Genomic DNA, 25,605 nt, shown 5'->3' with positions numbered 1-25,605 from the left:
ACAAACAAACAAAAATCAGTCCTTATTATAGGCATTCAGAACACATATAAAAAAGCCAAACAATATTGTCATCTTAGCCTCTTAGCTTCCTAAACTTGCTAAATGACTCTTCCTGTCTTAAATTTGTAGAACAATTCATTCAATCAATGCCTCTTTGCAAATTAATTTATTTGTGTATGTTTATATATGCGAAAGCTTTCCTATCTGAATCACCCAGGAAGCTGCATCTTGCCTTCAAAGAAAATTCCAAGGGATACAGTGTTTAAGAGAAAGGAAAGCAAACTGCCTACTCCCCTTTCTCACCAAAAACAAATGACCAAAAAAAAATATCACCACCACAAAAAAACAAAAGTGAGGATGGAGGTATAACTTTCCAGGAGCATGATTTAAAGTGGACAAAATAAAACAAAGTAAACGAATCATGGAAAAAATAAAGGACTGATATAAAACTGTTGTGAGCGGAGAACAGATAGTCAAAATCTAACATCAAGAGATGAGCGCATAAAGTGCTGACAGTGTTATAGAATCCTAAAAAAAAATTCCTCAGAGTAATTTGAGCCTAGCCATGTACAGTTTCGAAGAGAGTAAGGAGCAAGATGTGGTCACTGTGATTTTCTAAAGGACTACTTAAAGTGTAAACATACATTTTATTAAAATGTCAATTGTGAATTTAAAAACTGCGGAAGTCAGACAATGTGGGGCAAAAGCCATTATCCTTGGCACTTCAGAATACTGGTAGATAACAGTTAGGTTTGGTTTGTGATCGTTAGTGTTATACAAGTGCAAAAAAACCCTGTAGATTAAAGAAATGCGAAGAAATTGAACTGAAGATATTGTATCACTAACTATACATAACAATTAAAGGAGCATAAGCACAAAAAAAGCCATTCAGAGGATTGACCCACACAGGCTCTGATTCTCAACTCACTTGCACTAATTTTTGCTGATGTCACTTCACAGACCTCAGAGATTAATCATGATTTCTACAGCACATTCACAGCTGAATCCTGAATGAGGGTCAAGTGCAGGAAGCACTAAAATGGAAAGAGACCAGTAGCAACTGTGGAAAGCAAACAGGACATACTTTTGGAGGGTACCATGGGGAAAACAACCTAATAACAAATTCTGTGCTTTATACGGAGAGATGTTTTACTGATCTATTTACTTATTTATTTTCAGGAAGGCTGTGCTAGGAAATGGGCAGTCTGTCCCAGGGACCTCGTCAGAGGTGTGTATGGACAATTCAAAGGGAGTGCTGTGCAGAAGGAGAGAAATACCCTCTGTGCCTGAAGGACACAGGGTGGATGAAAGTGGTAAACGTACATAGCGGGGCTGGGAGATGACTAGAGTACAATAAAAAACTGCTTTTGTTTTGAGGGATAAGCAGTAAGGAAAACAGAAATATTTGAGGTTATAGAAAGGAGATCAGTTATATAAAACTAACATCCAGGTAGACTATGAAGAAAAACACCCTTATGATGAGATATATTGGTTTGTGAGTAAGTTCAAAACAAAGCACAGCCAGAGTTCAGCTATTTCAGGTAACTGAATCAGCAGAGTACCACTGGTCTGGCAGCCAAACTGTGCTCCCACCAGATCACAGGAAGGATGTGGACATCAGCTGTCCATGGAAGACACGCTGCCCAAGACCAGAGACCCTCATCTGATTCCTCCTTTTTTTTTTTTTTTTTTTTTTTTTTTAAACAAAGAAGTTTACTTTTCCTTTTGCTTCAGAGGCAAGGAAATATTTTATTACCTTATATGGCAAGGTAACAACCATGATGATAAATCACTACTGAAAATTCTAGGTTTCACTTCACTTAATTAGTTTTGAATACAAAGCATATTAAACCCAAAATTTCATATGACCCTTGCAGATGCTTCCATTGGAAGGGTTTGGTTGAGTTGGCTACGTGTGTAAGAATGGATAAGTTCTGAAAACCTAAAATTCTGCTTCCATACTATGTGTACTGAGCAAGTACCAGATGACAGCATTTTATGCCTACGTAGTTCCTTGGAATCCAGAAAAAAAGTCAAGTGCTTCAAAAGGTACGATGTACACATGCCCAGAAACATAATGACTGGGTATTAGTGGGTGGGTAGCAAATCCTTGGCAAATCAAGCGGGTTTGAATGTGAGCTGGTGAAGGATGACTGAGGGAGCTGTTTTGAGAATACAGGTTAAGGTATGGCAAATGCAAGAGGATGTATGTAGCAACCTTTGCACTGCACTGGCGAACAATCTAAGGGCAAAGAAGCACAAAAGGGCAAAGTGTTATTCTGAGATACAGCACATGCTCATTACAAATGATATTGCTTATTGCCGAGCTTGTGAATTTGAACACCGAGTCTGCACTATGCTCGCCTCCATTTGAAAATCTCTCTCCCAGTGTTTCTATGGTCGGGGGTTTCCCATCTTTCAGTTCAACCTGTGGGGACATTTCCTGCTTGGAAGCCTGGTTACAGCACACACAACATTTCCCTCCAATGTGCAAATCCAATTTTGAATTGCTGGAGACTGATATTGCTGTCCGATGCTATAAACCCTAATTGTGTAGGAGAACAAATTTGTTTTTCTGACCACTCATCTTTGACAGACTCATTATTTTGTCATAGAGCAATTTAGGTGATATTTTTGGCAGTTATATAAGGTGTAGGAAGCATTCTGGAGTGTTCAAGGAACAGTTCTGTTTTTGTGGGAGAAGGAGCCCTGGGCGCGCTGCGTTCCTCACAGATTCTATTTACATATAGACAAGTGACATTAAAATGCTGTAAATATCACTAAAGTAATTGCTAATAGCGTGCTGATTCACTTGCATGTGAGTGCCAACCAACAGACTGGGGTCACATGAGGGTATTGTTGAAGGGATCGTTCATGGAAAAGAAAGACAAGAGAAGCTCTTTGATACATTTTTTACAGCTAGCCATATGTTCCTCACTTAGATACATTTTTGGATCATTCTAGGTCATAGCCAAAGTTTATAAAATCATCTTAAAACAAACTTGCAAAGCCCTCTGCATGGACCCTTCATTTCCACGTGCTGTAGCTCTGCACCCATAGGAAAGCTTGCCCAAGATTTACTTGTCATAGTGCTGCCCACACAACGTGGTGCACACACAGTGTGAAGTGCTGTCCCTACACAGTTTCAGCACTGGGAGACATTGCCTGCAGTAGGCATTTGGAAACACTGTTAGCAGTGAAGTCACCTTAGTCATCTCCCCAGTGCTAGCAACTGCTCCCAGCACCTTGCCACAGCTGTCCGAAAGGACCTGGCTGAGGTTGGTGTGACACCAGAGCTGTTAACATTGCTGTCTGCATCATCCCTCTCAAGGTTACTAACGACCTTGAGGTGGCTTCACCAGGAGATCCAGTTTTCTAATATAATGTAGACAAAGATGGAAATTCCCTATTGTAAATACATTTTAAGTGATACCTCAGCTATGAAAGAGAAAGAGATCAAGAAAGTAGAAAGTGGACGTTAAAATTGAAGCATCTTTAAAACGTATCATGAAATACTTGGGATAAAAACAGCTTTGCATCTGAATTATTTTTCTTTTGTAATTTACATTTAGGTTGTTTTTCTTTTATATTTTCCTTGTCATTTTATGAGACAAACTTGTCATAACATGTAAAACTGTACAGATAAGTGCCAAAATTCTTGTACTGTTGAATGTACAGTGTAAGCAACAGGAAAAAAACACAAATCCCTTTAAATCTCTTGTAATAAGTGGAACATGTTTTCCTACAGGCTCAGCCTCAGAAATTTAATGTGTCTAATGAATGTTATTATTAATTACATCATAGGATTTTTTTCCATGTCATGTCAAAGAATAAAAAATAAAAATAAAGCATGCCAGTCCTTATCCCAACTTCCAAAGCTTAACAGAAGTCTTCACAGCTTTACTATTGAAGCAGATTTTGTAGTGATGAAAACATGGATAAAGGGGACTATTGTGAAGAAATACAATGATTGCTGGCCAATTTATTTCTGTGAGGGTGGAGGAATAGACAGTGAGAACACACATAAAAGAGGTAACAGATAATTACTGCAATCTAGGCTACCACTTCTCACCGCAGGGACCAGCCATCTGAGGAAGTTCTGAGCTAAAGGGGTTGAAACAAGGAAGGACAGTTGGCAATCAGAAAATGGCCTGGGTGTCTGGCTGCAAATATGTCTGCTGAACAAATGTTCCAGCTTATGTGAAGCAGAAAAGTCAGTTCTGGTTTTTATTCTCTATTTTTTTTGAATACGTCAGGTCCACATTGCTGAACAGAATAGAAGCCCAAAAAAGAACTACATTTTTTTCTGGAAGTTATGAATAAAATCCCTGTAGTCTGCTGCTAAAATGTAGATGCTGAAGTGAGAGTAATGAAATGTGTATCCTTTCTTTCAGTTGTTTATTTTTGGAAATGCATTTGGTCAAAAGACTTTTTCCATGCCCCTTTCCCTGAATTTTTCTAATACGTCATAATCTCCCGCTGCAAATAAGATTCCTTTGTGGAATGGGGCTACAGCAATATTAATGAATAAAAAAAAATTTAGTGATAACAAAAATACCTTTATATAGGTATATATACTATTCTTTCATTTGCAAAGCAAGGACTAATGTTGGATCAGGATTTTAAGCTTCTTAAATCTGTAAGTAGCTTTGTGGCTGGAAAAGAAGTTTAACCTGTGCTCAATAATCCTACAGCACCTTAGTACTTTAGAATCCAGAGATATATAGAAACCTCTTCAACTTTATTCTTTGCTATTTTCATTGCTAAATTTGGGAGGAAATTGAATTAGATTCCCACAGGCAGTATGGAAAATTGGGGAAAATAGCTTCTTATTCTTCCTCAGATGAGTTTAATATATCTAGTGGGGAACAGCAAAACCCAGACTTGGAGAGCATGTTTGCCTTGCTTTCTCAGTGGCCTACTTCCAAGCGCTTGGAGAGCTTGAAATTAAAAAAGAAAACAAAGTCAAAAAGAGCAGCATAATTCCCTTTCCCATAGGAGAGAGGACTTTCTAAGGCTCATACAGAAAATAAAACATGCAGGGCCTGCAATTGCCCGCTGTTTGCACTGAGCCAGCCCAACACTAAAACCACACAAATGCTACATTTAACAATTAATGTATTTATTGTGTTCACACGCTAGCGAATGTTTCTGTAAGTAAGTTCTGATTATTTGAATGGGGACTAGCACCAAGCTCAATGTGAGTTGATAGGAACCAGAGCTACGCGCTCGCCACGGATTGATCCCCACCTCAGCCCAAACAGAGGATGCTGTTTGGGAGCTGCATGCTGCCTGCCTGGGGATGCTGCAGTGGGACTGTTGCCGGCTCTGCCTGGGGGCCCCAGGCCCCGGCTCCTGCCCTTCTGAAGGGGCACAGCCTGTGCCCTGCTCCAGCGGCAGCCCAGGGCTCTCCTGCTGTGTGTGCATTCTCCAGCTGCTTATGATAATCTTAAAATCAAAGACAGCATATTTTTTGCTATCATTACAAATATAGTTGCTAAGGAGCTAGTTCCCTAACCTCAAAACCCTGGGATTTTCACTGCTAGAAAAAAAGGCCTGCTGCCAAAATATGAGTCAACTGATTGGCTTTGGTACAATCTTCTTCCTAATTCAGATAATGTACAACACAAAGACTTTATTTAGGGCCATGGTGAGTACACAAGATTGAATCTACAGAAATGTTAGTTGCATTTACTGAAAAAATATTTTCATTTCTTCCACAGACCATTCACTCAGTCTGGTATGTAGGTTTAAGGGAGCATACTGGCTTTCAAAAAATATTTGAGATTTATGGTTGAGAGAGTCATATAATTTTACACAGAGCGTTCTTTGGTGCCATCAGTTTTTGTAGTGAGCTATTATTGTAAATCAAAGTGATCTTGCAGGAAAACAAAATTGCAGTGAAACAAAATCAGAATTGGTATTTCTAAAGGACTATGAATAGCAGATTATACTATCAAGTGCATTTTTAATGTATAGTTATGAAAACGTGTATCTTATGCACAGACCTGAAGTGCACACAATAAAAGCCTCTAGATGTCGTACCGAGTAGTATCTTTCAAGCATCAAAAATGTGATTTTCTGATGGTGTGAAGAGTTCATATTATGTTTTAATACACTAGTATGTTGAACCGATTTTACATAGCAGTGAGGCTTGCAATGAAAATCTTGCCTTTGTCATTTGCTTTTTCCCCAGAGTATTTTTATTTTATAAATAAGATAGTTATTTGGCAATATACTGCCATTTTCTTTTATTTCTCTGCTGTCAGAGGTTTATGTCTGGCATTACATTCAGCATACAAAGTGTTGGCATCAGAGTCCTTTTTTCTTCTTCCATAAAAGCACAATCCAATAGATTTTGCTTTATGTGATGTTATCATGGGAAAATGGAAAAAAAAAAAAAGTGCTGCTTCAGCAGCTGACCAGTTCAATTATTAAGCCAAAATAAAAAATAAACAGCAAATTACAAAGATTCAAAGGCTGGAACCTTCTGTTTCCATGATGGTAAAACACTCACTGAAAGGATTTTTTTAAAGATTTCAGTGTTAGTTTTCATCCATGCCAGAAAAATCTTTTACACTGATAAAAAAGTAGCCAAAACAAATACAGTCCTCTCCCTGTTCATCACTGTATTCTCCTCATAGAGAGAAGCTGTAGACTAGAGAGGGAATTTTTATGATGTTTAACCTCATATCACCAAATAAATTGTAAATATTTCTGAAAAGCATTAGTTTGCTAGATGGCATCCTTCAAAGTGAAAAGAGGCAATTGAAAACTAACTAAAAATATTTACAGGCTAGATCAGCAATGCTCAGAACTCAAACATAAAATGGCTACAATTGTCTATTAAATGTCTTATAAACACCTAAGCAGTTAAGCATTTGAAATTTCTGATTCTAGATAAAAACCTTAAAGATGAACAGATCAAAAATGTTCCATTACTTCAGCCTTGTAAGTCCATAGTGTAAAAATAATCCAACAACGCTTGTACCCAAAAGAAAAGAACAGTTAATTTTGAGTTATTTCAGTCTGCTGCACTAGAAACACCTATATTTAACATTAGATACTTAGATACACCTAGCCAAGTGGAATGGCTGAACATTTTTTCTAATTCACATTTCACATTCTCTTGTAAACAGCTGCATAAAAAAGATTTTAAGTTTCAGAAAGCAGTTCAATTCAGGAAAGGAAGGGAGATACTACTTAATGTATTCCTACCAAATACCTTACTAAGGCTGAGAACCCACAAATGTGCTTGAGGATCTTCTTGATGTGAGTACAGTAGGAAAATTTGCTATGAGTAGGATAACACCAGTGATACCCCTGTGTTTCTTTCTGAGTCCGTATAAGGCCACTCATTAAGGTATCTCAGTGTTAAAGCTGAAACATCTGCCTGAAAAAGGGAGCTGTTGTTAGCTGCTACAGAGAACTAACTTCCTTCACTTTTCCAAATACTCAGGTTTTTTTTCCTTTTCTTCAGAGATATTAGTTTTCATGGAAACGTGTCAACAGAGAGAGCGGCTAGAACATCTGCAAGAGTTTGCCAGCAGTGTGTTCCGCAAATTATTTCACCCATGAACACAGATTCGAAGCTGATGTAAGTCCATCTGGTTCCACTAGAATCAATGAAATTATGTTTATACTTTCTGAAATGTGGCCTAATTTGTTCCCAGCTTTCATTCGTATTATTCTAGACTCGCTGTATTTTTAGAATTGAGTACACGGTAATGGCAATTGAGAGCGTGGGATGAAAACTGGGAGTCAGTGGAAGATGAGAAGTCCAGGTGTGACATCCTTTTAGGGCCATGACTGTTGAGAAGGTAGGATGTTGGTATGTTATGAATTTTTTTCTGTGCATCTATTTTGCTGCAGCACTTAATCACAGAAAGAGGAAGCTTTTATTATCTACCTGAGGGAAGCCAAAACTGAGGGTAGTCATGCCTCTCTGGGAAAGGAAGCAAAATCTCTCACTGAGACGAACATTAATAATGATGATTTCTTGTAGCATAACTGAGCAACGATTGCTCAGTTGGCAGCACCAGCAATGCTGGTGCTTGTTCTGGTAGTACCTTGCTTGCCAGTACTGTGTCGTTGTTGGCCTGATGGTGCAAAAATGTTAAGGAATACAACCACCTAGCAGAATTTAAGCACTATGTTGTAAGAACTCTTGTTGTTATGCTATTCTGTGTTATGTTACGTATAACAAACTGGTCTGTACCATAACCTGCTAAGACTGTCATGAATATGATGGAAAAGCCTCAGATGAAAGGTACAACAAGGTAGCACTATGAAGTTTTATAGTGTAACAAACTCAGCAAAAGTTAGAGAGTCTTTAGGAGTCACTGTTTCTCCTCTTTTCCCTTTTATTCTGATGCAAATCTGTACGTTAGATTTGAAGGTACTAGCACTGCATTGCATATCACTGGTCTTAACTTCATTGATAGACCATTTTTTGTTTTAAATAATAATTAATACTGGTCTTACATTTGCTTAACAGCAATCCCAGGAAAGCTGCTTTAAGTTGCTAGCAATTGCACCAAGCTTCCTGTCTTTATTTGGAAGTAGGGTTTCACAGGATCAGCTGCCAGCTGGTACCCTGAAGTTTTTTTTCCCAGCGTACCGCTGAAAAGGAACAATTTCTTGTGTGGGAGGTCTAAAATTGTGGACATTAAATTACTGTCCAGGAGGACACGCTTACAATACCATTCAAAAATCTTTCTTAACTCTCTGCAGTGGGGGAAAAACCCTTTCTTCTCTTAGGCAGAATTATGCAAAGCAAGCTGTTACAAATTTCTGGCAACAGTTAATGCTGGACAGACGTGTGAGAGGCAGAAATACCTTTACTTTCTTCAGCATAAGGAAAGATTCATGATGCAGCACCTATTGTGTCACAGTAGGGAATAAAGTGTTTTCACAGGCCATTGTCAGGGAGCAACATTTCTGCTACATGAGAAACAAGCAAGGTTAATTTCATACTGACTGCTGTAACTTTTTGAGGACTATAATAGAGAAAAGCAGCATAAAAATATCCGTGGTGTGCGCAGAATTCCACACCAGGGAAACCAGTTCTGCGAAGCAGTACATCTGTTGCTCTTTTCAAAAAGATTTTAAAGCATTTCTGTTTAAGAGACCTCCTATGAACTCATTTAAAGGCTTGAGTGTGCCCCCGGTAGTTAGTGCTGCAGAGTGATATATATAGAAGAGTGACGGATGGGCTGTAACGGGCTGCCTCTGGTACGGTCCCCGGGGGACTGATCCTCAGGAGGGGAGCACAGCATCGTGCTGATGCCAAATGCCACCGTCTTGGCTGAGTGTCCCCTGCATGGAGCGAGGGCTGCTGGGGCTCCGGCTGCCCCCACAGCATCAAGCAGGGCAGGGGCCCTACGTGCAGGGACACAGGAGGAGTAGGTGGGGTGTTTAGGGCCCACCACGCTCATGTCCTATTCAGTGCTAGGTCTCACTGGAGAAAGAGAGACCTCTCTGAGAGCAGTGAATAGCTCTGTTCTGTTCCCACCATGGTCAATAACAGGGAAGGCCTTTCTGCTGCTCCTGATGCCAGGGTTTTGTGAGGAACATTCTCCCCTGGCCTTTCTCTGATTGGCTTCTGCTTAGCAGAAGTGGAATTCATTTTGTTCTCTTTTGAGAATCCTGAAACAACTCTCTTGGCATTTGACTTGGTAGATATTTTTAAACGGTAAATATGTACTCTAGTTTTGCATTGTAAATACACAACCTAGCCTAAAACTAACACTTGATTCTGAGAACTAGCTCAAATTTCCTCTTTTCAGGTTTATACTTGATTCCTCATCTGTACAGAAACCACTGCCCAAGAATCATTGCTGCAACCACTCTGAAGAGCCCATTTTACACAGGTGAGATTGGTCCTACCACTCTGGTTTTGCTGTTCTGCTTGTTGTCTTTGAACTTACTGCTAAGTGTTGGTAGAGTTTAAGGACTTTGAATTGTATCCCTCCCTCTGCAGTGCTGCCATTGCTATGCGTTGCCAGAAAGAGAAAAGCACCTGGCATTCTCCGTGCAAGAGCTGCATCATCCCAGCTTTGTTCTTGATGTAGTCGAATGGAAACTCATTTTGATGCCGCTCATAAAGGGTAAGGAGAAGAAAAGACTTACTACACGGGCGGGTTAATTAATCTCTTTCTGAAAAATCATTTTGCTGAACTTCAGGGCTAATGATAAAGCACCCATATTCTTTTCAAAAACACCTCTTCTTTTTCAAAGCACCTATGTTCCTCTCTGGAGTACGTTCTGAGATATTCATGAATAAACTATCAAAACAACAAGCTGCAAAACTAACTGTTCAGAGCAAGTGAATCTGACTAAATAGTTCAAAAGTGGCTTTGTTCTTGTGTTTTCTTGAGTTACGTTAGGGTTGATTTTCAAAATGCTTAGGACTCACAGCTCCATCTACAATAACTGGGAAGTGGATGTTTCTTATTATCATCAAAATAGACACTCCAAATCCACTTTAAAACATAGAAAACTATTCCCTTTCTCTTTTTTTCTCTCTTCTTATTTTCATCTTGATTGGAAGTCATAATTTGAAAAAGAAAAGTGACAAAACTGAACAGAACATTTCTCCTTGTTTATCATGCTAGCTTCCATTTTCTAACTTTCAAATTCCATATAATATAAGCTCCTTGTCACAGTATAATTCCTTCTGGAATTATTATGATAAGAATTATTTGCCAGTAGAGCTGTGAGAATAATTGATTTTTCAGTTCACTGGCTGAACTGAAAAAAAAAATGGGGGAAAAAATCACTCGTGTCAAATGAAATGAAATGTGTGGTTTATTTTCAGGTTTTAAATTTTTGAACAAAAATATTTCCAAAGCTAAAATTGTGCTTTTTTTTTGAGGTTTAAAAAAAATTAGTAAAAAGTTTCCATTACTGTGGCTTGAATTCTGAAAATATTTTATCCATCACTAACAGAAGTTGCTCTTGTGAATTATTTATACTTCAAAAATATCTATTTTTTCTGCTGCTGAAAAGAACTAGATGAGAAAAGAGTGGTTTGTGTATGTGCATTGTGCTTGAGGTATGCCAAAAGCAACTTAGTTTCCCATAGGCACCTTATAAACCAAAAAAGAAGTATTGGGTCACCCTATCTCTAGTCCTGTTAGTCTAACAATACAGCATAGTCAAATTGTTTGCTGGGACTAATTTTAAACTATTCAGGAAATAAGATTCTAACTGTATCTTTTCTGGAAAATAATTCTTTCACCTACTGCCTTTCAGTTGCTAACTTTATATAGCTGAGAGCTTGTTTTCTTTTGCAGAAATACCCTATGAATATTGTTTAATTATAGATGATACTTCTTGTTGTCTTGAAGCCATTAAATTGGCTAGATTCTGAAAACATTCTATGTTACTAAAGTCAGTGGAATTATTCGAAGTTTAGAAGACTATATACTTTACTATTAGAAAAAAAATGAGATAGACAGTATCATGGATCAAATTTAATGTTTTTTTTTTTTTACCAAAGATAAATGTGAAGGCAGTAGCATAATAGACACTCTAGGGCTATGGCTCCTCATGGACAACCTGGTCCTCCCAGAGGTCCAGAGCTAGGCGCTCACTCACTTACCAGGTGCAGCTGGAAAGGAGCTCACAAATCTCAGCTGAAGAACAGGAGAGGACTGTTTCTGGCACTGTCATGGGGCAGCAACCAGGACATATGTATGAACAGGTGACATATATGGAGAGGTCTGCCACTCATACCACCACCACCAGTGCTATCTGCTCTTCCTCCAGTGCCAAAATAGTTCTGCCACTGAGCTCAGTACTTGCTCTAGCCCCAAATTCATGTGCCATGGGACAAGAGACTATGCAAGTCTTCCTCTGTGAAATGGGGTTAATGATGCTGTTTGATATGATTCCCTAAGTTTAAGTGACAAAGGACCTGTAATTTTAAACTAAGGTCTTAAGACTATCGTATAATGTCAGACTAAACAAGTGATTATTTGTGGCCTTCAAGAAGAGGAGACAGTGGGAAGATGTTATAAATGCTTTTAAGTATCTAAGGGGTGGAAGTCAAGTGGATGGCGGCAGGCGCTTTTCAACAGTGCCTAATGACAGAACAAGGGGCAATGGGCACCCACTGGAACATAGGAAGTTCCATACAAACATGAGGACAAACTTTACTTTGAGGGTTATACAGAACTGGAACAGGCTGCCCAGAGAGTCTGTGGAGTCTCCTTCTGTGGAGATATTCAAGACCCTCCTGGATGCTTTCCTGTGCAAGCTACCCTAGGGAACCTCTTTTAGCCAGTGGCTGGGCCAGGTGATCTTCAGAGGTCCCTTCCAAACCCTGTGATTCTGTGACTGTAACATTGCATGTAATAGAAGAACTGAACATCTTCATTTATATTTCAAATATTTCAAATCAATACTTCATATTCTGCGACCTCCACCAAGAAACTGTTAGAACTGAAAATTTAAGGAATAGATTGTAAGTTATGAATAATGTAAACTTGTCACAGGGAAAAGCAATTGCAAAATACTGCTGACAAAAACAATCAGTATATGTTTATACTGAAGAATAAACCTTTGCATTTCTATCTTGCCTAACACAGCTTTTAAAATCCTATACAAATTTTATCCTTTTCCCTGAAATGTCAGGCAGGCTTCCTCAGCCTCAAACTTGAATGGAAATGTATGGGTTGTTTCTGTTCTCATAGACTATTTGAGCTAATCTGGAAGTAAAATGTATGTGTGTATATATACGCATAGTAAAAAAATGCATAGATCTATGAACAGTACCAGAGAACTAACAGATGTAGGAAGAGGAAGAAACTAGATTTGAAAAACAAAGTTGTTATTAACACAGGACTGTCCATCAGCACCCATTTGTCAAGCAGCAGTATATTGTGAAGAACAGATGTAGAAAGATGCCTTATGGGCAGGATGGTCTCTGGGGCACGGTCAGATGGTGAGTGACAATTTTTGACCTTAAAGCATTCCCCAGACCATGGGCAGGAGACCGCTGCTCAGTTTTGTTTACACACCAACAGAAAGATGCCATCCAGGGAAAAGAAGAGGGATTTGCCCTAAAGACCTGACTGGCAGGAAGGGACAAGGTGTCCAGCAAGGACCCTAACAAGAACTCTTGCATTGCACAGAGCTTTATCTCCTTAATTAACTTTAGTGTAATTATGAAAACCTTTTGAATTACACAAATACATTAAAGAAAAAAAGAAGAAAAGGATAATAGCCACATTGTTATGACATAGGTTCATAAGCAGTACTTCTGGGGATGAAGGAGTGAGTGTTTGTGTCTGATATATTCCAGTGCTGGTGTTCTCTCTGGCAAACACTGAGAGTTGCAAAAGAGGAGCAAGGAGACAGTTCCACTGGGATTCAAGATGGTGCCCATAGCAGCCATGGCCTCCTATCACTACCATTACTGCTCATCTCCTTTCCTCATCTCTTCTTTTATCTCCTCCTAGTGACCCACGCAGCTGGGAGGGGAGGATTACACCGGACTCATGAGGGCACCCAGATCTTGTTAAAGCTGTTCTCTGCTTTCATGTTGCACAGAAAACCTCAAAAGAGTAAAAGCGCAGTACTTTGTGGATTTAATCCTATATACAGTTTTGTCACGATGTACAAGCAAATTGGCTAAGCCAAATCACTTAGTGGCCATATAACACTATCACAAAGGGAACAAGCTTCTGGCACCTGTCCAAACTTATTGTAACAGAAGTTGAACGTATCTTTCAGAATACAACATCTTAATTCCATTTTTTCTTCTATGGAAAACATGCTTGTGTTTTCTTTCAGTGTTACACTTCTATGATAATCTCTTCCATGATTACCAGGTACAAAGCCTACCCCTGAAAATACAGAAGGTTGTTTTTTTTTTTAAAGTAAGAAAAGTTAGTTTGTAACAGGCTCCTCTTGAATTAAATGTAGTGTAGATTGAGAACTCCATAACGCATTGACAAAACAGTGGTACACCTCTTGGTCGTATTGGTACCTGCTCTTGTGGCTGCTAGGCTGGAACAAGTGCTCTTGGCTGCTGCCACAAGACTCTCAAGATGAAGCCTCACCTACTTCCCATGGCAGCTGAAATTTCAAATCTGATTTTTTTTTTTTAACGTGGTAAGCAAATGAGGATATAAAAAAGTACACATTTTAAGAGTTATGAATGATTGTGAGGCTCCTGGATAGGGAGAGACTGTACTTTATGTTCTATTAATTATGTTTGTATTGCAGCAATATTTGCAAAAGCTTTCCTCCTGTTACAGCATACATTCAGCACACTTTAAATTGCAGAACCTTTTCTCTGGGAGTAGGAAGAGCATAAATCTCTCCGCAATTCACAGACAGGCTGAATGTCAGCTATACATTAACTGTGCATATGTTAGTTGAAATCTGGGTAGGACCATGCAGTAAGGAAACCAATGAACTATGTTAATAGACTTTGCCTATGTTTGGAATTGACTTCAACTCTTTGTCATTCTGGTGGTATCACTCTGCTGCCTCTCTCCTACTTCAAGTATGTATATTTTATGAAGCATTAACAGACAAACAAGCAAATGTACAGACCACAAGATCCAAAGCCTTCCCTATTCTCCAAAAGGAACCACTGGAATAAAGAGAGATTGCAGAATTTCATCTCTCAATACAGTGACTCTTTATCTGTCAAAAAAACAAAAGTCCAGGGGTATCTTTTAATATACATATCTTAAATGTTGTATTTGTATGTATCAGAAATAAAGCAATTGCTGCCATTCACATCACAGGACTAATCTAGGGAATAATCACCACATTGTGGGTCACCTCTGCAGTGACTAACTGATGAGAAGGTAACATAATGCCATCTGGTCTGAGTGTGCAGCACCACTACTCCTTTTCTTCTGAAATATGTTCAGTGGAAGAGAAATATACAGTTATTTTACTTTTCCCTTTTGTCTTCATCCAACCGTTTCTCTAGTCCACATTCATGACTTAGAAGTATGAAAAAATCAAATGAAAAAGTGAAATGAAAACTGTTTTTTTTCAGAGACAGGTTGTGAATTGGGTTAAACATTTTCAGGAGCAGAATATTAGCAGTTAATAACACTCAGGTTTTTTGATCTTTAGCTCATTAATAACTGTAAGAAACCATCCTGGAACCACAGTTTCCCATCTTTCAATTCTTTTCTTGTGTTGCAAAGGGGAAGGAGCTGCCCTTGCTGGCAGACTGCAATTCCTACGGGACACGAGTGATTAAAAATGTAACTGGCTCCTTGCTGTTTTGCTGTCCTGCTGGAAGAATTATTTCAGGAGTTTTCAAAGAAAACAAGGCATGCTTCCATAAGCACAGTGTCTTTAATGAAGCCTCTAAATGATAAGCAATTTTCTGCATTGACTAAGAATAATAGGTTTATTTTTCACTGAAAATTGAGACGTTCATGTTTTTCTCTCTCTGTTCCTCACGTCTCCTTTTTACTTTTTCTGATGAAGGTTTCCATACCTCTTTTGAGCCACACAGGCAGCGACTCCTTGTGCGACATGATTGAAGGAGTAATGATCACCAAAAAGAAAAGTGAAAATGGTGAGAAATGAGCAGCTGGAGTGGTGTGGAAGGAGCATTTCCTAAAGTGGGTCACTGACAAAACAGACGCCTTCTCATATTGCAGCTCTGTCCCCTGTCCCACCTGCCATCTCTGCACCCTGTTCCTGCCTGAGGAAGGTCAAGGAACTGCTGTGCTGTGCTGTGCTCTGCCTGGGGGGAAGACGATAATGTTTTGAAATGTTTTTCAAGTCAATTCCTGATTGTGCTTATATGGCAAAATCTACAACCCTGGCTCTGAGTAAGGGAAAACTGGCCCACAGTTCAATAAATATAATGAGAAGATCTAGAGCCAATTAAAACGTGATGAGGCTATAAAAATACAGCCCGAGGTATGCAAGGCTAAAAAACCTCAAATCTCTCAGATGACCGTCCCTCTCCTCTGAAAACAACAGATGGAAAGCATCTGATTGCCAGGATTTGTGTCACAGTGAATGCTAGCAGCATACATGAAATAAAACTTAAAGGTTTGTCTACTGAGGGCTTGAATTTAATGTTCCTCTCTATGTGCGAAGGGCTACCTGAAGGTTTGTGGGGTCCAGTTCATGTTTGCCTGGCTGGCGTGGCTGTTCTGAACAGGACTATAGACAAAAGCTCCATAGAAGTATCACCAAGTCAAAGAAGAGAAAATTAATATATTTATAATGACTTTGGTAAACAGCATCCCCAAACCTAAAAATTCTTAACGCACAAGAGAGTTGAGTGGGAAAATGAGTAACATCATTTTTAACAAATATAAAAGTCAGAAACAATAAACAGTCCTGCTACGGTTCTGTCTCTGCTAACTTGCATTAAAATATATATAAAGTGTTCTGGGAACTGAAGCAATGCTTCAGTTCAATAAAACTAATGGAATTAAAGAGAAAGAATCCTGTTTTTCCTCTGCTTGCAATTTAAAATGAGAGCTTCCTCAAACTTGTGACCATTGCTGGAATCCAATTCAGGACCCCAGCTTATCAAATTCCCAGTGCTGACACCGTGCCTTTGAGGTATTATAAAGTACTACTCATCCTACCAGCTCTGTCTATAGATATCTTTAAAGTTCAGACACCCCATTTTGAAACAGACAAGCATTCATTGTGAATCAAAATGGAGTCACCAAATTTGTGTTCAGACAGCTCCTCTTTTCTGCAAGGCAACAAAGGAAAATGCGTTAGCATAAAGCCATCTCCCTTCAACGTTTTTTGAACTCAGATAGCTTTGCAGGACAGCATACCTACACAAAGCCGCAGGTTTCTGAGACCCTGTAGAGCAAGCATCTCATTGTGTAATTCATCCAGGGGCTGAGAACTGCAGGGCTAATGAGCACTCCTGCAGCCTCTTCCCCTGCAGGTGCTTCTCCAGGAGCACAATCCTAAATCAGACACCGCCATGCCAGGCATAACCCCCGAACAGACAGCAGCCCCTCCCACCCAGAGAAAGCAATAGCAGCACTGCCATCTGACTATGATGAAAGCACAAACTTTTCCATTCAGTCAGTGGGAGCTGAATTAATTCATCGGCTTTATTTAATGCTGAGAGCTGTGTCTTGGGAATTCAGCATGTGAACATATTAATCTCTCTGATAGGCGATAATGCAATACATTATACGAGGGAGCCAGCATACGAGCACTGTGACAGTGACCCTGACCAGCAAATGACTGAACGGGTAAGGAAAGAAGGAGCTGCTCTGGCTTGAAGGCACAGCCTCTACTTTGGCAGGCAGTCCTTCACTCTTGTCCCATTCCTAATTTTCCAATGCATTACTTTGTCACTTGGGTATCCAGAAATGCTCATTAAGAAGGTATGTGACAGCCCCTGATAATACATGTCTGTGGTAAAATAATTGATCCCTCTTTGCAGTGGTGATCTTTAGCCCTCATAGGGCATGGTAGATTATTAGATGGAAGGCACTCTTTGATGGTCTCTAGAGTAACACATTACCAGACAGCAATGTGCCAACAATCTATCATGTACAAAATCATGTCATCCCTGGAAAAGGGCCTGGCAGGAGGGGTTTAGAGGAGGAAGACGGTTTAATTATATTTGTGGAAGAAAAGATGTCCCAAAAAGAGTGGGTAGCCTGGTTATTTATTGGCTGCTCCAAAGCACTCAGCACAATCTAAGAAAAAGATCAGGCTCTGAGAAACGATGGTTCACATTACTGTTGCAGGCTCTAGCCTTGAAGTCAAGTTCATTCTGAAGAACAAAATTACCTCTTACAATATGTAGTTTACTTCTGAAAATGAAAAGGGTAAGAGACATATTAGTAACACTGGCATTAGTGGAGGCAGCTGTTTTTAGATATTTGGTATTTCAGGGATGTGAGTGTAGCATCGTTATTAGAAGTACAGCTTACTATATTCCTCTGCAAACTTTCCAACAGTGAGCAGATGGTTACCCTATTACCAACCATTTGCATTTAACATATTGTAATGATTTATATACCACATGTCACCGAGCAAAGTGAAAACAGTCAGTGCCAACTAATTAGTTGAGTGTGAAGACGCGTATCTCGATGTACGAGCATATATCATTATCGTAATCAGATTTTATCTTTTCGGTTGTTAATAGGTTTCACGTGTAACGTCACGGAAATACTGATGGTAGTTAAACATGAACCACAGTGTCCTTCCATCATCAAGACAGCACTGCCATCATTAACGTTTATGCCAGTACTCCTCTTAGGCTGTTTATGAGTGATGGTGCAGGGAGGACAGATTATAACAATCCATTGTGCTTCTCTACCAATCTTTCTTAAGTGTATTTCAAAGTATTTTATAAATCTTACTCTATCAGATACCGTATCATATTACATCTGAACAGATATCTAGATAGGGTGAAAGTGGGAATACTGAATGGTCGAGAACAAAGACACTGCATAGCTCCTATAAGGACAGAAACTAATTCAAGGGTGAAACGAAAGCAGCTGAGGACTAATCACAAGGAATTCCAGGAGGGTTGCAAGGAAGAAGCAGACAACTATTGAACTATCTTCACAGCCATCACATTCAGAGGAGAGACTAAACGGTTCAAAGAAAGTCTGTAACTTTAGAAAAATGCCCTCCAGCACTGGGATATGCGTGTGTGTATATACCATATGTGTTGCACTATCAGTAGTATGTCCCAAGGCTTGCTCAGCTTTAATCCATAGTATGAGGCAATGGATTATTAGCCTTTTCTTGAATTGTTTTTGTTTGTTTTCAGGCTTATGTTAAAATAGTGGTCATCACCCCAGAGTTGTCAAAATAATGATCAGTGAAGTGCAACAGTTTCTTCTGAGTATGGCTGTATTTCAAACATAAAAATCATACCAATGAGATATTTCCTTTGAATTAGTTGCTGTTGCTACTTGCAAGAAGCCTGGATGATGTGTTGTGTGAGGAAGCAGATACTTAATAGACAGATTCTAAATCTCCAAGAACTCTGTGAACTGTAAAAATTAGAAGTCTGCTTTCAGATGGTTTCACACATGAGCGGTAGTATGTCAAGAAGTTCTCCAGTTCCTTCTCCCTCCTAATGTCATTATAATGCCTCCTGCTACTCAGCATCCTTTCATTTTTACCATATTCCACAAAGCTAACCAGGACACAGCCCGTTCTCCTGCAGAGGGCTGCAGCCAACATTATGCTTTCCTCATGCATCAGCAGCCAGACATTCTCTTGGGAATTCTACCTGCAGTGTAACCCTTCATCTCCTTTTTCTTGACCATATTGCTGCATGCTAAATTCACAGCATTCCTTGCTCTTTCTGTAGCTCTTTTCTTGATTTTCCACAAACAATGTTATATTCAATGAATTCATAATTACACTGGTGTTGAAAACTCACCCTGTTGTTCAGCCCAGTTAACAATATGTTTTATCTGGTTTATTGAGGGTCTTTGGTGCTGACTCATTTGCACTATAGCCCTCTGCTATCATGTAAGAATCACGATGACTCCCTTTATGCACGGATCGCTGGTACTGTTGAAGCACACTAATCCCAGAGAGGCACTAGGGCAAATGGTAGGAAGGGATCTCACAGCCCCTGTGTAAGAATTCACAGGAACAACGCTACTACACCTTGACCTTTATTATTAACTTTCAGGTCTTCTTAATAGGTGTCTCTGTGTTACTGTGTCACTGGACTTTCCCTGAAATTAGCAGAACTGTCCTGCCTTATTAGCTGAGGATGGCAGAAGATGAAAAGATGGAGAGGTATGTTTTTGTTCATTATTTATTTATTTCCTCCCCTCCCCCCCCCATTTCTTTTAAATAGAAGCTGTGACAACCTCGTCACTTCTGTCCTCCCATGTTCTTTCCTTTCTTCTTACTCCCTTCCTTTGCTTCACTTGTTTTCTCTCACTTCTCCTGTATGGATGCATTTGAAACCCATCAGTTAAGTACGGGTAACTGAAATCACAGAAATTACTCCTGATTTACAGGATGGCATCTGAAACTATTATCAGGTTTGGTCTTTTATTTCAATACGTAGCTTCACATACCGTACAGTACATTTACCACAGTGCTATACTAGAACATCTCCCTAAATCACAGATGGTGTCTCATTTCTTACAACTAACAAAGATTAGTAGAGAGAGAGAAATATCACCTGTGTCAAGAAAAAGCATATGTATATTCTGAGTCCAGCTACTACCTTCTGAGGAACTTGTTAATTTGATGAGTGTACATGAAAACTCATCTCCTAAACTCATGTAATTAAGTACAGAAATAGACAAAGATGACTGCAGTTCACCATGCGTGTACTGGTGGAAGGGATCAGAATCACAGAAAAACAAAACAAAACAAAACCCTCTGCAAATTGGTAGTTCCTGTTACTTGTGAAATAGTTGAGAGAGATTTTAAACTTTTAACACGATAGTATGTTGTACTGCTCCAGCTTGGATCATGTACATATTATCACTGGGACAACCTGAAGGACATCCCAGTGCCGGAGATCATTTGTACATGTGATCCAGAAAATCTTTGGGCATTAAATTGAAATCTTTTGAAATGAAAAGCTTAATGGAGAGAAAGTTTCTGCAAGATATCAGAATCACCAAATTTATTCAGAAAGGCTCTTTGGATAGCTTTTCAGCATATAAAGTAGCACAGGAAGAAAAATTCTCATTTCTTTCATCAGGAGTTTCATCTCTATTTCTTTAATGTTCAATGGCAAAATGAATTATACTACAAAAGATCTTGGTTCCTCTCCGCAAACACTGATTCTGCATGATATGGGGCTTCCTTGAAAGACAGCTGAGGGAGGTCAGTACAGAAATACTTGACGTTTTTCAGAATGGTCCAAAAAAAAGATGATCAAATGCTAATGAGGAAAGGTGGAGCGTGAAATCTGGTGGTATAATTCCACTGGTTTCAAAAGGGAGTAGCAGAATTAAAGGCTTTGTCAGCCTTCCAGATTCTGCTCCCTTCAAGTCACTACAAGACTGAAACCACTCTGAGGTGATTGCCAGGACTTATGTAATCAGGATGGCAGGTGAAAACAAGTACTATTTAGTATCACTGGAACATCGGTAGGAGTAAAACCTGCCTAAAACACTGGTAAACAACTGGAGACTGCTAAGGTGAAAATAAACACAGTAACTATTTAATTATTTCAATTCCTGATGATGTTAGATTTGTTTACAGAAAAAGAAGGACAACCTTACTGACATATTACAGTAGATATATTAAAATAGCTAATTGCACTTGGGAGTTAAGGATAAATTGACATGCTCTTAAATACACAAGTTTTTTTCTTTCCTATTCTCTAATGAGTTTATAATTAAATTGGAGAAATTGCTAGAATTGCTCCAAGTACTAGTGAAAATATCCTGCTTGTGTATGTGTTCTTGTAAAACAAAAGAGTATTCAAGTACAGTACGTATACAGTTGAAATACGAATGGTATTTGTCTGTCCCCTTCAAAGCTTAATGCCGACATATCTCTTTATATTGATTGACAGTTTTTGAGCTGAATGCTTACGAAAACATTTTCTTATAAATAAAAGTAAAGCACTTTTTTGTACTCCCATTTCCACTGGGCAAAGTTCTGCTTTGGGGTACATCACACAGGGATATTATTTTAGTGTTGTCAAGTGCATGCCAGAATAACACCCCATATTTAATCCCATTGATCCATCCGTGTGAGGAAGAAACCCGGGCTCAGTGCCCAACCTGGGGGGCACAGCTCTCTGCAGCATGAGCGTTGTATCACCAGCAACCCAGTGTTACGGAGGGCTGCAGGGCGTGATGACAAAAAAGGCAAACAATCCCAAGCCCCAGACTAGCAAGTATGCCTTCCTCAAGTGTAATTTGGTCAGATTCTCAGATGGATTAAATTTGGAAGAGATAATGGGAGAGCAAGAAACTGTTAAAACGGAAGATATTTTTCACATACGTACTGCAAGTTAGAGGTTTCTATTACTGCTGGAACTGCAAGTGTAGCTGAGACAGAGTCAGAAAACTCTGGAGCTTAAATACAGAAGCTTCAAGGTGAGAAGAATATAAAAATAAATTTGAAAGGGCTTAATAACATTGTATAGAGGCTGGGTATTTTAGTGTCAAAAAGAAACTGCTGGCTCTTAGATCAAAAACTAATCACAAAAGAACAATGTGGGATGAGATTTTTCTTTGGTTTAGCTAGATAGCCATTCTGTAGCCCACTGGGGAAATATATATGTATATATTTACTACTCTCCAAAATTATAGTTAATCTACAGTGTAAAAATGTGCATATTATTGACAACATAAAAGTTGAACAAAAAATATTTTTGAATGAATCCAGTTAAACCTTTAGCAGTCAGATCCAAAATCTGCTAGGCACCTTTTGCTCGACTTCAAAGGAATTATTATCAGCATTTTAGTGAAATTCTACCAAAAAAAAAAAAAAGAAAGAAAGAAAGAAAAAGAAAGGAGCTGTGTGCTTACTGTCAGGGCTGTCCTTCTCATGGTATCTGGGATCCGCAGAGCCCACTGTGCGTCCACCTCCTCAAGCAGTGAAAGGAGAGAAACCTTCCCGAGGTTACCACATGGGGTGCCTTTGATTCTCTGCTGCGGGACAGAGAATTGTCTACTCTTTCCTAGTTTCCCATCCCAGAAGATTTTATTTATGCATTAATCGACCTTTCTAGCCGTTAGGACCATCTTGCTTCAGCAGTTAATTAACACAAGTGCCATAATTTAATACAGTTAATGCTACTTGATGCCCTTTAATGTACCTTCCATTAGTGATATTATTGTAGTATTACCCTGTAAATTAAAATGAGATCAAGACTAAGAGAGGCTCTCTTTAATTAAGGTACTGGCACACTACATCGTCCATTATTCACTAGAAAAAATCACTCTGATTTAGTGAAGCAGACCATCAGTAAGTCAGAATTAGTTCATGTGGATTATTAGGTTTCTTGAATAATATGAGCACAATGGGGTTGCTGAAATTGCTAACAGCCAGGATTCCTTTTTTTCATCATCTTAATAAACACACAGTGGAAGAGGTAAATTGAAGATGAACAAACAGGTAGTAATAGAGGAGGTAAAGCATTCATAAAGAACACACCTGTTTTCATCTCTGATGCAACATACATCAGGCTTATTTCACACTAAACTGCAAAGCAATGACGAAACAAATCATATATTAAGTGGGAAATCTCCTGTCTTTAATTCATTGTGAAGTATTACATACTTCAGCTTTAGATACTTCAGATACCTAAGATAGATATTTTCCATTGGCATTGATTTTTAAAATACGGCATGGAACAAATTTTAAGCTGCCTATAGGAACGTGCTATTTTAAGCTTTGGTGATTTTAAGTTTATTTAAACTACAGTTTATATTTTTAACACAGGGACTAGCTTCAAAATGTGTCTGTTAGCATCAACCTTTTAGGTATCATCCCTAGCCTAGCTTTACCTAAGTCTCAAAGCCCAGAATGTGAAAAATTGTGGCAAAAAGATTATAAATTAATTTCCAGTTAATATCCTAGATTAAAGTGTAAGGGCTGGAAAGTTCAGCTGAATCAGAAATAGGCACAAAACTGCCTGTAACCCTTGCCTCCTCCCCTCTTCCAACCCCTACAATTCTCTGATTCTGTGATTCTGTGTTCCCATACCCGTCACCACCACACCAAGGCATGTGGCCCAAAATGCTGGTTTGGAGACTTGGCAGAGGGACCCTGTGGTGTTTCTGGTAGGAGACCACAAGTACCTTAAACTGTCTGACAGGGGCCTATTGCAAGAGACTCTTCAGTGGGACCAACTAATCAGGGCATGCATACTTAGTAATAAGCAAGCCCACAAATTACTTAATGAGAAAGACTCACTATGTGTTGAAAGAAAGGACCCCAAATCCCTAAAGAGCTGTTCTCATTAGCAGAAGAGTGATAAGAATTCACACAGATCTAATCTAGTGAGACGGTATTACATATCAGATAATTCTGTTAGCACATATGTCCAATTACTGTTGCATTTAGACAACAAGCATCAGCATCAGATAAGTTCTCTGCAGTTAGGCTTCATTTTTATAGATAATTTTGCAAAAGATTGCTATACCCCAGATATGTTTGGAAGGTTTCTGTTTCTAATTTGTATGCAGTGCACTCTTTTCTTTGACGAGACACTGATAGTCTAATTGAAGCATTCCTGGGTTTTCAAACAGGAAGCAATGTTTCCTTAAAGTGTAAGGAATGTAAAATCCTGAGCTCTGATATGATCCCTCTGTACATATAACCTATTTGGAGCCTCATGGAGAAAGGTTACGCATGAAGTAGAACATATTTGCTAATTTTGATATACTGGAGTTAATATTACCAAACTATTTCAAACACTGTCGTAAGTTGTCCATGATCCACTTAGCCTGATCAAGAGACTTCTGAAAAATAATTAATTTACAGTACAACTAATAAGAGTTACAGAAAGAATTCTTTGAACGAGAACTTTTATCTTGTAATTTTACACTTAGAATTAACTACTTTATGTATGAATGTGTGTATGGATGCAGAACATTGTAACTACAGGATAAATCTATGGTCCTGCAAACATCCTTATGCATTCAAGTCAGTATGTGGCAGCAATACTTCCTTCATATAAATTCAGATAATCTATTTTTCAGTAGATCGCATCACATTAATTTGATTCTATTTTGGCTTTATCGATCTATTTGTATATCATGGAAGTACTTAAGAACTTGAAAGGCTTATATAAAAGAGGGAGAAAATAGTAAACTCACTGTAGGAATAATAAAATACAACAACCAGTGTATTAGATATTCAATATCTCTATTATTTTTCACTTGTTCCCATGCCCTCCAAGATAGATTTGCTTTCCTGTTTGTTTTGATATCTAGCTTCTCTTAAAAATATATATATAAATAAATAAAAAGGAAGATCTGAACTCTCTAAAGAAGGAACAGAGGAAAGCAAAAAGGCAAAAGGGTACATTAGAGAGTTGAACTGCTAATAGAGAAGGTTCCATTTGTTTCTTCTGAACAAATATGCATCGAAGACACACATTAAGGATATCACCCGTCTGCTTGAGGTCATCAGTCAATTGCTAGTTAGAGTTGATAAAAAAAATTCCCTATAGGAATGTCGTTGTACCTTTATTATTTTTGACTCTGTGACACCTGATACCAGCCCTTGCTTGCCACAGAGGGCCAATCTGTCTTGAACCCAGATGAGTAATAATCTTTATTGCATTCAGATCAGTCTCATGCCCTCCAAAACACTGCTGGTTTTTCCATTCTGCTTCAGCTTCACTGCATTTCAGAGCTAATTAAAGTAAAAGAATGGACTCTCATCTCTACTGCCTCATTGTTTGTATACTGTTTGCCCTACTGGAAAGAGTCTATGCAAAGGCTGCTGTATCAATTGATTCTTGCATTAAAGGCCTGGAAAAAAAATTAAATGGAATCTCTCTTCTCACTTAACTGCCATCATATGAGGCATCAACTGTATAAAAGCGGAGAGGCCCTGAAAAGTGTCATAGTGCCGGGGTGAATTCCTGAGCCAATGTAAGAAAATGCTTTAGTCATATAGGGCTTTGCAGCCTAGTGACAGCAAACACCCATGATTTAG

The 25,605-nt window shown here is 38.8% G+C and overlaps 1 protein-coding gene and 1 long non-coding RNA gene across 6 annotated transcripts in view; one reads left to right on the top strand and one right to left on the bottom strand.

Moving 5' to 3' along the window:
- NTNG1 (netrin G1) overlaps window positions 1–25,605 on the bottom strand; it is a 153,261-nt gene that overhangs the window by 60,020 nt on the left and 67,636 nt on the right. The window lies entirely within an intron of this gene.
- LOC110402453 lies at window positions 7,539–15,560 on the top strand. The gene is made up of 4 exons (XR_002441094.1): window positions 7,539–7,597; window positions 9,789–9,872; window positions 9,983–10,109; window positions 15,469–15,560. It is a non-coding gene; the product is annotated as an uncharacterized LOC110402453 (long non-coding RNA).

This window comes from Numida meleagris, chromosome 7 (genome assembly GCF_002078875.1).
Source record: "Numida meleagris isolate 19003 breed g44 Domestic line chromosome 7, NumMel1.0, whole genome shotgun sequence".
Lineage (NCBI taxonomy): Eukaryota > Metazoa > Chordata > Aves > Galliformes > Numididae > Numida > Numida meleagris.
Note: the sequence above shows the minus strand (reverse complement) of the source record. Positions and strands in the feature narration are given on the sequence as shown.